Genomic DNA, 14,663 nt, shown 5'->3' with positions numbered 1-14,663 from the left:
AAACTCCCCCACTCAGGCCGCGGGCTTTGCAAAACCCTTGCTGTGACTCGGATTCGAACCGAGGTTGCTGCAGCCACAACGCAGAGTACTAACCACTATACGATCACAGCTGCGCATGTGACTGACCGCCTTTGCTCCTTGGGCATTATTTCTCTCCTGCCTCCTTCAGGCAATAGGGTGGGAACAGCAAGGGCCTCTTAACTGCCCTTCCTGCAGGCACCCTGCAGCACCCATCCCCCATGCATGCTCCCAGGAGCAACAGAAGCTGACTCTGCAGCCCCATCACGCGCATTTGCCCCCACCTCCATTGGCAGGACCCCACCGCACGCCAGCAGAAGGGGCAGAACACAAGTCCTGTCTCCAGTAGCCCGCCTCCTACCTCAGGGAGGCTGGAAGCCTTCTCGCAAGAGACCGAGCAGCTGCAGCAACTCCAAGCTAGTCTTGGTCACAAATGCCAAGCACTGGACCCTCCAGGCACTCGAGGGAGAAGACACAAGATTTACCCATGGCTACCTTGGCCTTGAGAGCCGCAGTGCCCTTGTAGGTCCTCCGCAGGACCTCTGCATGTCTCTGGGGGAAATTGGAAAATTCAGCCCCGCACAGACAGTATCACTTGTCGGGACCTAACTCTCGGTTGTACAGGAGAAGTGTAAATTCTGGGGATTGACTTGGACAACAAGACCACGGCGGGATTAAAGGGCTAGGTAAATCTGTGGTCAGGCCCATGCCAAAGCAAAAGGCTGAGCAGCAGCCTCCTCTGAGGCCTGCATGCAGGATCTTGAGGGTACGAGACCCTGGAAGGGCTGCTAAAGTGCCAAGAGGCCTCTGCTCTGGCAACTGCAGGCAGGCGGAGCCCAGCCACCCTGCAGAGGAGCCGTTTCCTGGGAGGGATGTGGGAGAAGCCAGCACGCGCTTCCACCCCCCAGCAGATGCTGGGGAGTGCCACTCGTCATGGCTGCGGCAATTCCCCCCGCGGGTGCTGAGGAGGGTCTCTCAGGGTGGCTGTGGCAAGGGCTCCAGTGTGCACCTGTTGAGCCCAGGTGTGCCACCAAAAGGAGGCCGTCCCTGGGTGGGCTCGAACCACCAGCCTCTCGGTTAACAGCCGAGCGCGCTCACCCATTGCGCCACAGAGACCCCCACCAAGTGCTGTCTCCATGATGCTCCCTTCTGTGTCATCACACACCTTGGTGCTGAGGGACTGGCAATGCCCCTGATCCTGGGCCAGATCCCAAGACCCAGGCAAAGGCCCGGACAGAGACACACCCCGGTTTCCGTGCTGCTCCATGCACACAGAGCACTGCACGTGGAGGGCATGTGCACGCACCACGTGGTGCAGCTGGCTCGAGCGCAGGCCTTTTCTCAGTCTCTTGCAGCGTCACTTGCCCACGCGCTGTGCGTCGAGGGGGAGCTGGGCAGCGCAGCTCTCCTTAAAGGCCATTTCCCAGGCCTTTACCCGCCCTGCTCCCGGTGCTGGAGGCAGGGCAGTGGCCGCGCACACAGCACTGCTGACCTGGCTGAGGTGAGCCAGGGTGAGGGATTGGCTCCCCTCCCTCTGGCCACCCCTGCACGGAGCAAGGTGTAGAAGTGGTGCCAGCAGCGGGAGGCTCCTCTCCTGGACAAGCCCTGAGCACCACCCAGCATCCGCTGCCCGTAGGTACGGAGGGGTGCCTGTGCTTCCTGCAAGCCCCAGCACCATCAGACCCTGTCAGCGCCCTCAGGACCATTTTGCAGAGACTTCCGGAATAAGAAGTGCTTGAGGCAGGGGTTGTTTCCGAGCAGGCGTTTGAGTGAGGTTTCCTCTGCCTCAGCCCTTCTCAAGCTCTCCTCCTCCTCCGCTTTATCTGTTCGCTCTGCGTGGGGCTGGACTGACCCTGGCAGAGGACAGACTCGCCTTCCAGGGAGCCGGTTCTGTGCTCTAGGCGCACAGCAGTGCGTGAAGCCTCCTGGCTTGAAATGGAAGTACGGGCAGTTTTGTCCCACAGAGGCACACCTAGGAGAGCTGCAGCTGAATTTAACGCAGGAGGGCATTTGCCAAGGTGTTAGGAGCTAAGAAGCTGTGTGGGGCTGTGCTTGGAGGGGCCGGTCCCCGGCAGGACTGGGCTGGTGCCCACCAGTGGGTGCCCAGGAGGGTTGGGCCACTCCTCGCTGGTGGTCTCGTGGTCAGGATTTGGCACTCTCACCACCGTGGCCTAGGTTCGATTCCCGGCCGGGGAAGGGCTCCCTATTGCCACAGCAAGCCAGGCCTCCCACCTTGGGGGCAGCCTGAAAGCAAGGGGACCTGATCAGTGCCACAAGAGCTCGGAGCAGGCACGGGGAACAGGGCATTTCCTCTCTTACAACAGCCATCCTGCGCTTGCTTGTGCACCCAGCTCCAGGGCAGTCCTGTCTTCTGACAAATCCCCCCTCGGTGAGGGAGAATATTTGTTTCCTGGTGGCTCCTGCGAGGCACTGGGTGACACAGAAAGGGTCTCCGGATCTGTGGGATGCGACTCGCCTGCCGCAGCAGCTGCCTTGTCTTTCTGGCCTGAGCTCCCCGCACTACCCAGTCCCCCAGAGGCCGCAGCAGGCGGCCCCGCAGCAAAGCCCAGGAGAGACCCTTCCCACGCTTCCCGGTGAATGTCACCACTGGCATGAGCGCTGGTGCTCTTGCACACTGACCGGGGCATTCGGAAGCTCCCCTTCCGTGCTCTCGAACCATCACCTGACAGCTGTGCCCAGGACAGGGTCCCTAGCAGGCTCCCTGAACAGTCCGCCCAGCCCTGCAACACAGCTGTCAGTCACGGGCTCTGGGGCTCCCTCAGACGGTCCCCAGCTGCCAGAGCGCCAAACCCCAGAGCCACCTGGGTCCCAGATCAGGAGCTGTCCGTCCTGACTTTGCCAGGCCCCACGGAGACGGAGCTTCCTCTTGGGATGCTGCCCCTTCCCTGCCCAGGGCTGAGCTAGCACTCAGATCTGGGGCCTGAAGACAGGAGAGAGGGGGCAGCACAGGGGCGGGCTGGGGAGCAGAGGATAGACGGCCACCCGCGCAGACAGGCAGACAAGCCCTGTGGGCAGGATTCCCTATCAAGTTGAAGACATGATGCATCGCATGATGAAACACGGAAGGGAAATGCTGCGTAGCAGAGGCTCTGTGGATCGATCACCCTCTGGGTCACGGGCCCAGCTGCTCCCACTGCACTGCCACTCTGCTCCTGCGGCGGGCTCTGCGTGGGGTTTTCAGTGCAGGCGCTGCCTTTCCCAGGGCCGAGTGCCCAGATTTGCCCGCGGGCACCATTCCATTCGGTTTCAAAGCTGCACCTAGTAGCTCCCTGTAAGCCACGGTCAGCTCAAGGCTGCTTGACAGCTCTGTCAGCCTCTTTCAAATTCAAGGCTCCTTGAAGCCTGTCCACGAGTCTCCTCTGAACCAGGAACAAAGCATCTCCCTGTCCTTCAACAAACTCAGGAAGGGGCTTTGTGAATCCTTCCTGAGGAGCTGGATGACGGTCGCGCGCTTTTGGCCTGCTGCTGGCAGCAGCCTCTTCTTCTGTTGTCTTCTTTTACCCTCATTGTCCCTGCCCTCTTCCTAAGCACCTGCTTTGCTTGCAGACATGCCGCTTAGTAAAGGGGCAAGGGCTTTGGACCTCGTTTCTGCTGCCCCTCGCACTGGGATTCAACAGCACTCGTGTATCTATCTCCCGGACGTTGTGGAATCAGCCTGTGCCCCCAGAAGAGACAGAGGACACTAATGCTGCCTGCTGTCAGCTGCCTGTGGCCCTCTGGGACGTAGCCAGCCCCCCAGGCCGCAGGACCAAAGACCTCTCCGGCACCCTTGGCTGAACAAAAGCCAAAGAGAGAAAGGGCACAATTTGCAACACTGAAACCAAGGAGAGCAGAGGCACAGCCACAGAGGCCCAGGTACTGCAAGCATGTATAACAGACAGCAAAAGAGACAGCATCTCTCTCGTTTGAAGGGAGTTGATTGCGAAAGTCTCCGAACCTCAGGAGCGCTCTTGCTGCCAAAAGAGCAGGGCAGGTGGCTGCTGTTGTTTGTGCTTGTCTGCTCATTACTGAGAGGGAGAAGATGATAAAAGGCCTGGTAGCCGAGGGCAACAATCTGTTGTGAAGAGGGCATAAAGTTATCATCCCTCCCTTGAGGAGAGGCCACCCTTGGTGCTTTTGCCCTCTCTCTCCGTGCCCTGGTGCATATTGCAAGCCTGACGCACAACGGGGGGCACACACTTGCTGCTCCCTGTTGGGCGAGGCAAGAGGAAAGCACTTGAGGTGCCAGGTTAATGCTGATGAGCCCTGGTGATCACAGGCAAAGGTGTCTGCTCGTGGGCTCCAGTCCACCTTTCCAAGTGTGCTCCAGTGGCGCAATGGGCCAGCGCGCAGCACTTATACAGCAGTGCAAAGCAGAGGGATGCTGAGGGTGTGAGTTCAAGCCTCACCTGGAGCATGGGCTTTTGATCAAGCAGCGCTTCCCCTTGCCTTGGGCAGGGCACCTGTGTAGCCGTGATGTCTGTCGCAACACAGACATCCCGGGAACTGTCAATACAGACACCCGGGACGAGCAGAAGCACTTGGGGCCCTTGCAGGCTTCACCGGGGCTCTGCCCACAGAGCACTCAGTTCAGGACCCCAGAGGCAGAGCTGGGCTCTCCTCCCTTCTCTGCAGCAGGTGCAGAGAAGGGAGCGTCCAGAGCTCGCTCAGTGCTCAGATGCTATTATTTCCCTTTGTATTTTCAGCATTCGGACACTCTCCCAGCACCCGCTGCCCAGCCTCGCTGTGGCCGATCCTTCCTACACAACCCTTCCACCTCCAGGCAGGCCAGGAGGAAGCACTCTTGACTCTCCACAGCCACGCACTGGCGTGGAGCTGCAGGCAAAACCTGCCGCCCCACCGCTCCTCTCACGCTGCAGCTAAGGGAGAAAGGCGGCTCTGCCCTTCCACAGAGGGTGTCCTTCCCACAGCCAGCTTACAGCTTGGTCAGAACATGGAGGCATGGCCAAGCGTGGAGGCATAACCTCAGAAGTCACACGCTCCCCGTGGAGAAGAAAATGTGCTCTTCCTCCCAGGGAAGAGCTAGTGGTGTTGGGTCTCTGCGGAGTGCGATGGCAGCCACGGCTGGGCTGGGGTTGCAGGGTGGTGGTTTTGGTGTGGAGCTGAAAGTCCCCTTGCTGCAAAATGGGGAACAAGGGCAAGAGAAAGGGAGGTGAAAAGCTGGGTGCTTTCCAGGCAGAGTCTCTCGGTTCTCAGGCTTTGCCCAGAGAATGCAGAAGCCTGAATGCTTTCCCAGAGGCACGCGCAGCTGCCACGGCAGCCCCACAGGAGAAGACGCTGCACAGTCGCTAGACAGCAGGACATCGTTTTAGGCACGAGCCCGTTGAATGTTTGGGACAGAGAGCACGGAAGAGCTTGTACCTCCTTCCTAGGCCACGGCATCTTTGGAAAGAAAGAAACCCTTGGCCCGTCCTTGCAGGTGCCTCCCTTGTCTTTCCAAACTCCCCCGCTCAGGCCGCGGGCTTTGCAAAACCCTTGCTGTGACTCGGATTCGAACCGAGGTTGCTGCGGCCACAACGCAGAGTACTAACCACTATACGATCACAGCTGCGCATGTGACTGACCGCCTTTGCTCCTTGGGCATTATTTCTCTCCTGCCTCCTTCAGGCAATAGGGTGGGAACAGCAAGGGCCTCTTAACTGCCCTTCCTGCAGGCACCCTGCAGCACCCATCCCCCATGCATGCTCCCAGGAGCAACAGAAGCTGACTCTGCAGCCCCATCACGCGCATTTGCCCCCACCTCCATTGGCAGGACCCCACCGCACGCCAGCAGAAGGGGCAGAACACAAGTCCTGTCTCCAGTAGCCCGCCTCCTACCTCAGGGAGGCTGGAAGCCTTCTCGCAAGAGACCGAGCAGCTGCAGCAACTCCAGGCTAATCTTGGTCACAAATGCCAAGCACTGGACCCTCCAGGCACTCGAGGGAGAAGACACAAGATTTACCCATGGCTACCTTGGCCTTGAGAGCCGCAGTGCCCTTGTAGGTCCTCCGCAGGACCTCTGCATGTCTCTGGGGGAAATTGGAAAATTCAGCCCCGCACAGACAGCATCACTTGTCGGGACCTAACTCTCGGTTGTACAGGAGAAGTGTAAATTCTGGGGATTGACTTGGACAACAAGACCACGGCGGGATTAAAGGGCTAGGTAAATCTGTGGTCAGGCCCATGCCAAAGCAAAAGGCTGAGCAGCAGCCTCCTCTGAGGCCTGCATGCAGGATCTTGAGGGTACGAGACCCTGGAAGGGCTGCTAAAGTGCCAAGAGGCCTCTGCTCTGGCAACTGCAGGCAGGCGGAGCCAGCCACCCTGCAGAGGAGCCGTTTCCTGGGAGGGATGTGGGAGAAGCCAGCACGCGCTTCCACCCCCCAGCAGATGCTGGGGAGTGCCACTCGTCATGGCTGCGGCAATTCCCCCCGCGGGTGCTGAGGAGGGTCTCTCAGGGTGGCTGTGGCAAGGGCTCCAGTGTGCACCTGTTGAGCCCAGGTGTGCCACCAAAAGGAGGCCGTCCCTGGGTGGGCTCGAACCACCAGCCTCTCGGTTAACAGCCGAGCGCGCTCACCCATTGCGCCACAGAGACCCCCACCAAGCGCTGTCTCCATGATGCTCCCTTCTGTGTCATCACACACCTTGGTGCTGAGGGACTGGCAATGCCCCTGATCCTGGGCCAGATCCCAAGACCCAGGCAAAGGCCCGGACAGAGACACACCCCGGTTTCCGTGCTGCTCCATGCACACAGAGCACTGCACGTGGAGGGCATGTGCACGCACCACGTGGTGCAGCTGGCTCGAGCGCAGGCCTTTTCTCAGTCTCTTGCAGCGTCACTTGCCCACGCGCTGTGCGTCGAGGGGGAGCTGGGCAGCGCAGCTCTCCTTAAAGGCCATTTCCCAGGCCTTTACCCGCCCTGCTCCCGGTGCTGGAGGCAGGGCAGTGGCCGCGCACACAGCACTGCTGACCTGGCTGAGGTGAGCCAGGGTGAGGGATTGGCTCCCCTCCCTCTGGCCACCCCTGCACGGAGCAAGGTGTAGAAGTGGTGCCAGCAGCGGGAGGCTCCTCTCCTGGACAAGCCCTGAGCACCACCCAGCATCCGCTGCCCGTAGGTACGGAGGGGTGCCTGTGCTTCCTGCAAGCCCCAGCACCATCAGACCCTGTCAGCGCCCTCAGGACCATTTTGCAGAGACTTCCGGAATAAGAAGTGCTTGAGGCAGGGGTTGTTTCCGAGCAGGCGTTTGAGTGAGGTTTCCTCTGCCTCAGCCCTTCTCAAGCTCTCCTCCTCCTCCGCTTTATCTGTTCGCTCTGCGTGGGGCTGGACTGACCCTGGCAGAGGACAGACTCGCCTTCCAGGGAGCCGGTTCTGTGCTCTAGGCGCACAGCAGTGCGTGAAGCCTCCTGGCTTGAAATGGAAGTACGGGCAGTTTTGTCCCACAGAGGCACACCTAGGAGAGCTGCAGCTGAATTTAACGCAGGAGGGCATTTGCCAAGGTGTTAGGAGCTAAGAAGCTGTGTGGGGCTGTGCTTGGAGGGGCCGGTCCCCGGCAGGACTGGGCTGGTGCCCACCAGTGGGTGCCCAGGAGGGTTGGGCCACTCCTTGCTGGTGGTCTCGTGGTCAGGATTTGGCACTCTCACCACCGTGGCCTAGGTTCGATTCCCGGCCGGGGAAGGGCTCCCTATTGCCACAGCAAGCCAGGCCTCCCACCTTGGGGGCAGCCTGAAAGCAAGGGGACCTGATCAGTGCCACAAGAGCTCGGAGCAGGCACGGGGAACAGGGCATTTCCTCTCTTACAACAGCCATCCTGCGCTTGCTTGTGCACCCAGCTCCAGGGCAGTCCTGTCTTCTGACAAATCCCCCCTCGGTGAGGGAGAATATTTGTTTCCTGGTGGCTCCTGCGAGGCACTGGGTGACACAGAAAGGGTCTCCGGATCTGTGGGATGCGACTCGCCTGCCGCAGCAGCTGCCTTGTCTTTCTGGCCTGAGCTCCCCGCACTACCCAGTCCCCCAGAGGCCGCAGCAGGCGGCCCCGCAGCAAAGCCCAGGAGAGACCCTTCCCACGCTTCCCGGTGAATGTCACCACTGGCATGAGCGCTGGTGCTCTTGCACACTGACCGGGGCATTCGGAAGCTCCCCTTCCGTGCTCTCGAACCATCACCTGACAGCTGTGCCCAGGACAGGGTCCCTAGCAGGCTCCCTGAACAGTCCGCCCAGCCCTGCAACACAGCTGTCAGTCACGGGCTCTGGGGCTCCCTCAGACGGTCCCCAGCTGCCAGAGCGCCAAACCCCAGAGCCACCTGGGTCCCAGATCAGGAGCTGTCTGTCCTGACTTTGCCAGGCCCCACGGAGACGGAGCTTCCTCTTGGGATGCTGCCCCTTCCCTGCCCAGGGCTGAGCTAGCACTCGGATCTGGGGCCTGAAGACAGGAGAGAGGGGGCAGCACAGGGGCAGGCTGGGGAGCAGAGGATAGACGGCCACCCTCGCAGACAGGCAGACAAGCCCTGTGGGCAGGATTCCCTATCAAGTTGAAGACATGATGCATCGCATGATGAAACACGGAAGGGAAATGCTGCGTAGCAGAGGCTCTGTGGATCGATCACCCTCTGGGTCACGGGCCCAGCTGCTCCCACTGCACTGCCACTCTGCTCCTGCAGCGGGCTCTGCGTGGGGTTTTCAGCGCAGGCACTGCCTTTCCCAGGGCCGAGTGCCCAGATTTGCCCGCGGGCACCATTCCATTCGGTTTCAAAGCTGCACCTAGTAGCTCCCTGTAAGCCACGGTCAGCTCAAGGCTGCTTGACAGCTCTGTCAGCCTCTTTCAAATTCAAGGCTCCTTGAAGCCTGTCCACGAGTCTCCTCTGAACCAGGAACAAAGCATCTCCCTGTCCTTCAACAAACTCAGGAAGGGGCTTTGTGAATCCTTCCTGAGGAGCTGGATGACGGTCGCGCGCTTTTGGCCTGCTGCTGGCAGCAGCCTCTTCTTCTGTTGTCTTCTTTTACCCTCATTGTCCCTGCCCTCTTCCTAAGCACCTGCTTTGCTTGCAGACATGCCGCTTAGTAAAGGGGCAAGGGCTTTGGACCTCGTTTCTGCTGCCCCTCGCACTGGGATTCAACAGCACTCGTGTATCTATCTCCCGGACGTTGAGGAATCAGCCTGTGCCCCCAGAAGAGACAGAGGACACTAATGCTGCCTGCTGTCAGCTGCCTGTGGCCCTCTGGGACGTAGCCAGCCCCCCAGGCCGCAGGACCAAAGACCTCTCCGGCACCCTTGGCTGAACAAAAGCCAAAGAGAGAAAGGGCACAATTTGCAACACTGAAACCAAGGAGAGCAGAGGCACAGCCACAGAGGCCCAGGTACTGCAAGCATGTATAACAGACAGCAAAAGAGACAGCATCTCTCTCGTTTGAAGGGAGTTGATTGCGAAAGTCTCCGAACCTCAGGAGCGCTCTTGCTGCCAAAAGAGCAGGGCAGGTGGCTGCTGTTGTTTGTGCTTGTCTGCTCATTACTGAGAGGGAGAAGATGATAAAAGGCCTGGTAGCCGAGGGCAACAATCTGTTGTGAAGAGGGCATAAAGTTATCATCCCTCCCTTGAGGAGAGGCCACCCTTGGTGCTTTTGCCCTCTCTCTCCGTGCCCTGGTGCATATTGCAAGCCTGACGCACAACGGGGGGCACACACTTGCTGCTCCCTGTTGGGCGAGGCAAGAGGAAAGCACTTGAGGTGCCAGGTTAATGCTGATGAGCCCTGGTGATCACAGGCAAAGGTGTCTGCTCGTGGGCTCCAGTCCACCTTTCCAAGTGTGCTCCAGTGGCGCAATGGGCCAGCGCGCAGCACTTATACAGCAGTGCAAAGCAGAGGGATGCTGAGGGTGTGAGTTCAAGCCTCACCTGGAGCATGGGCTTTTGATCAAGCAGCGCTTCCCCTTGCCTTGGGCAGGGCACCTGTGTAGCCGTGATGTCTGTCGCAACACAGACATCCCGGGAACTGTCAATACAGACACCCGGGACGAGCAGAAGCACTTGGGGCCCTTGCAGGCTTCACCGGGGCTCTGCCCACAGAGCACTCAGTTCAGGACCCCAGAGGCAGAGCTGGGCTCTCCTCCCTTCTCTGCAGCAGGTGCAGAGAAGGGAGCGTCCAGAGCTCGCTCAGTGCTCAGATGCTATTATTTCCCTTTGTATTTTCAGCATTCGGACACTCTCCCAGCACCCGCTGCCCAGCCTCGCTGTGGCCGATCCTTCCTACACAACCCTTCCACCTCCAGGCAGGCCAGGAGGAAGCACTCTTGACTCTCCACAGCCACGCACTGGCGTGGAGCTGCAGGCAAAACCTGCCGCCCCACCGCTCCTCTCACGCTGCAGCTAAGGGAGAAAGGCGGCTCTGCCCTTCCACAGAGGGTGTCCTTCCCACAGCCAGCTTACAGCTTGGTCAGAACATGGAGGCATGGCCAAGCGTGGAGGCATAACCTCGGAAGTCACACGCTCCCCGTGGAGAAGAAAATGTGCTCTTCCTCCCAGGGAAGAGCTAGTGGTGTTGGGTCTCTGCGGAGTGCGATGGCAGCCACGGCTGGGCTGGGGTTGCAGGGTGGTGGTTTTGGTGTGGAGCTGAAAGTCCCCTTGCTGCAAAATGGGGAGCGAGGGCAAGAGAAAGGGAGGTGAAAAGCTGGGTGCTTTCCAGGCAGAGTCTCTCGGTTCTCAAGCTTTGCCCAGAGAATGCAGAAGCCTGAATGCTTTCCCAGAGGCACGCGCAGCTGCCACGGCAGCCCCACAGGAGAAGACGCTGCACAGTCGCTAGACAGCAGGACATCGTTTTAGGCACGAGCCCGTTGAATGTTTGGGACAGAGAGCACGGAAGAGCTTGTACCTCCTTCCTAGGCCACGGCATCTTTGGAAAGAAAGAAACCCTTGGCCCGTCCTTGCAGGTGCCTCCCTTGTCTTTCCAAACTCCCCCGCTCAGGCCGCGGGCTTTGCAAAACCCTTGCTGTGACTCGGATTCGAACCGAGGTTGCTGCGGCCACAACGCAGAGTACTAACCACTATACGATCACAGCTGCGCATGTGACTGACCGCCTTTGCTCCTTGGGCATTATTTCTCTCCTGCCTCCTTCAGGCAATAGGGTGGGAACAGCAAGGGCCTCTTAACTGCCCTTCCTGCAGGCACCCTGCAGCACCCATCCCCCATGCATGCTCCCAGGAGCAACAGAAGCTGACTCTGCAGCCCCATCACGCGCATTTGCCCCCACCTCCATTGGCAGGACCCCACCGCACGCCAGCAGAAGGGGCAGAACACAAGTCCTGTCTCCAGTAGCCCGCCTCCTACCTCAGGGAGGCTGGAAGCCTTCTCGCAAGAGACCGAGCAGCTGCAGCAACTCCAGGCTAATCTTGGTCACAAATGCCAAGCACTGGACCCTCCAGGCACTCGAGGGAGAAGACACAAGATTTACCCATGGCTACCTTGGCCTTGAGAGCCGCAGTGCCCTTGTAGGTCCTCCGCAGGACCTCTGCATGTCTCTGGGGGAAATTGGAAAATTCAGCCCCGCACAGACAGCATCACTTGTCGGGACCTAACTCTCGGTTGTACAGGAGAAGTGTAAATTCTGGGGATTGACTTGGACAACAAGACCACGGCGGGATTAAAGGGCTAGGTAAATCTGTGGTCAGGCCCATGCCAAAGCAAAAGGCTGAGCAGCAGCCTCCTCTGAGGCCTGCATGCAGGATCTTGAGGGTACGAGACCCTGGAAGGGCTGCTAAAGTGCCAAGAGGCCTCTGCTCTGGCAACTGCAGGCAGGCGGAGCCAGCCACCCTGCAGAGGAGCCGTTTCCTGGGAGGGATGTGGGAGAAGCCAGCACGCGCTTCCACCCCCCAGCAGATGCTGGGGAGTGCCACTCGTCATGGCTGCGGCAATTCCCCCCGCGGGTGCTGAGGAGGGTCTCTCAGGGTGGCTGTGGCAAGGGCTCCAGTGTGCACCTGTTGAGCCCAGGTGTGCCACCAAAAGGAGGCCGTCCCTGGGTGGGCTCGAACCACCAGCCTCTCGGTTAACAGCCGAGCGCGCTCACCCATTGCGCCACAGAGACCCCCACCAAGCGCTGTCTCCATGATGCTCCCTTCTGTGTCATCACACACCTTGGTGCTGAGGGACTGGCAATGCCCCTGATCCTGGGCCAGATCCCAAGACCCAGGCAAAGGCCCGGACAGAGACACACCCCGGTTTCCGTGCTGCTCCATGCACACAGAGCACTGCACGTGGAGGGCATGTGCACGCACCACGTGGTGCAGCTGGCTCGAGCGCAGGCCTTTTCTCAGTCTCTTGCAGCGTCACTTGCCCACGCGCTGTGCGTCGAGGGGGAGCTGGGCAGCGCAGCTCTCCTTAAAGGCCATTTCCCAGGCCTTTACCCGCCCTGCTCCCGGTGCTGGAGGCAGGGCAGTGGCCGCGCACACAGCACTGCTGACCTGGCTGAGGTGAGCCAGGGTGAGGGATTGGCTCCCCTCCCTCTGGCCACCCCTGCACGGAGCAAGGTGTAGAAGTGGTGCCAGCAGCGGGAGGCTCCTCTCCTGGACAAGCCCTGAGCACCACCCAGCATCCGCTGCCCGTAGGTACGGAGGGGTGCCTGTGCTTCCTGCAAGCCCCAGCACCATCAGACCCTGTCAGCGCCCTCAGGACCATTTTGCAGAGACTTCCGGAATAAGAAGTGCTTGAGGCAGGGGTTGTTTCCGAGCAGGCGTTTGAGTGAGGTTTCCTCTGCCTCAGCCCTTCTCAAGCTCTCCTCCTCCTCCGCTTTATCTGTTCGCTCTGCGTGGGGCTGGACTGACCCTGGCAGAGGACAGACTCGCCTTCCAGGGAGCCGGTTCTGTGCTCTAGGCGCACAGCAGTGCGTGAAGCCTCCTGGCTTGAAATGGAAGTACGGGCAGTTTTGTCCCACAGAGGCACACCTAGGAGAGCTGCAGCTGAATTTAACGCAGGAGGGCATTTGCCAAGGTGTTAGGAGCTAAGAAGCTGTGTGGGGCTGTGCTTGGAGGGGCCGGTCCCCGGCAGGACTGGGCTGGTGCCCACCAGTGGGTGCCCAGGAGGGTTGGGCCACTCCTCGCTGGTGGTCTCGTGGTCAGGATTTGGCACTCTCACCACCGTGGCCTAGGTTCGATTCCCGGCCGGGGAAGGGCTCCCTATTGCCACAGCAAGCCAGGCCTCCCACCTTGGGGGCAGCCTGAAAGCAAGGGGACCTGATCAGTGCCACAAGAGCTCGGAGCAGGCACGGGGAACAGGGCATTTCCTCTCTTACAACAGCCATCCTGCGCTTGCTTGTGCACCCAGCTCCAGGGCAGTCCTGTCTTCTGACAAATCCCCCCTCGGTGAGGGAGAATATTTGTTTCCTGGTGGCTCCTGCGAGGCACTGGGTGACACAGAAAGGGTCTCCGGATCTGTGGGATGCGACTCGCCTGCCGCAGCAGCTGCCTTGTCTTTCTGGCCTGAGCTCCCCGCACTACCCAGTCCCCCAGAGGCCGCAGCAGGCGGCCCCGCAGCAAAGCCCAGGAGAGACCCTTCCCACGCTTCCCGGTGAATGTCACCACTGGCATGAGCGCTGGTGCTCTTGCACACTGACCGGGGCATTCGGAAGCTCCCCTTCCGTGCTCTCGAACCATCACCTGACAGCTGTGCCCAGGACAGGGTCCCTAGCAGGCTCCCTGAACAGTCCGCCCAGCCCTGCAACACAGCTGTCAGTCACGGGCTCTGGGGCTCCCTCAGACGGTCCCCAGCTGCCAGAGCGCCAAACCCCAGAGCCACCTGGGTCCCAGATCAGGAGCTGTCCGTCCTGACTTTGCCAGGCCCCACGGAGACGGAGCTTCCTCTTGGGATGCTGCCCCTTCCCTGCCCAGGGCTGAGCTAGCACTCAGATCTGGGGCCTGAAGACAGGAGAGAGGGGGCAGCACAGGGGCGGGCTGGGGAGCAGAGGATAGACGGCCACCCGCGCAGACAGGCAGACAAGCCCTGTGGGCAGGATTCCCTATCAAGTTGAAGACATGATGCATCGCATGATGAAACACGGAAGGGAAATGCTGCGTAGCAGAGGCTCTGTGGATCGATCACCCTCTGGGTCACGGGCCCAGCTGCTCCCACTGCACTGCCACTCTGCTCCTGCGGCGGGCTCTGCGTGGGGTTTTCAGCGCAGGCGCTGCCTTTCCCAGGGCCGAGTGCCCAGATTTGCCCGCGGGCACCATTCCATTCGGTTTCAAAGCTGCACCTAGTAGCTCCCTGTAAGCCACGGTCAGCTCAAGGCTGCTTGACAGCTCTGTCAGCCTCTTTCAAATTCAAGGCTCCTTGAAGCCTGTCCACGAGTCTCCTCTGAACCAGGAACAAAGCATCTCCCTGTCCTTCAACAAACTCAGGAAGGGGCTTTGTGAATCCTTCCTGAGGAGCTGGATGACGGTCGCGCGCTTTTGGCCTGCTGCTGGCAGCAGCCTCTTCTTCTGTTGTCTTCTTTTACCCTCATTGTCCCTGCCCTCTTCCTAAGCACCTGCTTTGCTTGCAGACATGCCGCTTAGTAAAGGGGCAAGGGCTTTGGACCTCGTTTCTGCTGCCCCTCGCACTGGGATTCAACAGCACTCGTGTATCTATCTCCCGGACGTTGTGGAATCAGCCTGTGCCCCCAGAAGAG

The 14,663-nt window shown here is 60.0% G+C and overlaps 7 non-coding genes across 7 annotated transcripts; 2 read left to right on the top strand and 5 right to left on the bottom strand.

Annotated features, from left to right (window-relative positions):
- Positions 1-1,060: 1,060 nt before the first annotated feature.
- TRNAN-GUU (transfer RNA asparagine (anticodon GUU)) lies at positions 1,061-1,134 on the bottom strand. Its single transcript has one exon. It is a non-coding gene; the product is annotated as a tRNA-Asn (tRNA).
- Positions 1,135-4,341: 3,207 nt separating this feature from the next.
- On the top strand, positions 4,342-4,435 carry TRNAI-UAU (transfer RNA isoleucine (anticodon UAU)). Its single transcript has 2 exons — positions 4,342-4,379; positions 4,400-4,435. It is a non-coding gene; the product is annotated as a tRNA-Ile (tRNA).
- A 1,080-nt stretch (positions 4,436-5,515) lies between these two features.
- Positions 5,516-5,587, bottom strand: TRNAH-GUG (transfer RNA histidin (anticodon GUG)). The gene has a single exon. It is a non-coding gene; the product is annotated as a tRNA-His (tRNA).
- Positions 5,588-6,536: 949 nt separating this feature from the next.
- On the bottom strand, positions 6,537-6,610 carry TRNAN-GUU (transfer RNA asparagine (anticodon GUU)). Its single transcript has one exon. It is a non-coding gene; the product is annotated as a tRNA-Asn (tRNA).
- Positions 6,611-9,817: 3,207 nt separating this feature from the next.
- TRNAI-UAU (transfer RNA isoleucine (anticodon UAU)) lies at positions 9,818-9,911 on the top strand. The gene is made up of 2 exons: positions 9,818-9,855; positions 9,876-9,911. It is a non-coding gene; the product is annotated as a tRNA-Ile (tRNA).
- A 1,080-nt stretch (positions 9,912-10,991) lies between these two features.
- TRNAH-GUG (transfer RNA histidin (anticodon GUG)) lies at positions 10,992-11,063 on the bottom strand. The gene has a single exon. It is a non-coding gene; the product is annotated as a tRNA-His (tRNA).
- A 949-nt stretch (positions 11,064-12,012) lies between these two features.
- TRNAN-GUU (transfer RNA asparagine (anticodon GUU)) lies at positions 12,013-12,086 on the bottom strand. Its single transcript has one exon. It is a non-coding gene; the product is annotated as a tRNA-Asn (tRNA).
- Positions 12,087-14,663: the final 2,577 nt, after the last annotated feature.

This window comes from Rhea pennata, chromosome 13 (assembly GCF_028389875.1).
Source record: "Rhea pennata isolate bPtePen1 chromosome 13, bPtePen1.pri, whole genome shotgun sequence".
NCBI classification, from domain to species: domain Eukaryota; kingdom Metazoa; phylum Chordata; class Aves; order Rheiformes; family Rheidae; genus Rhea; species Rhea pennata.
Note: the sequence above shows the minus strand (reverse complement) of the source record. Positions and strands in the feature narration are given on the sequence as shown.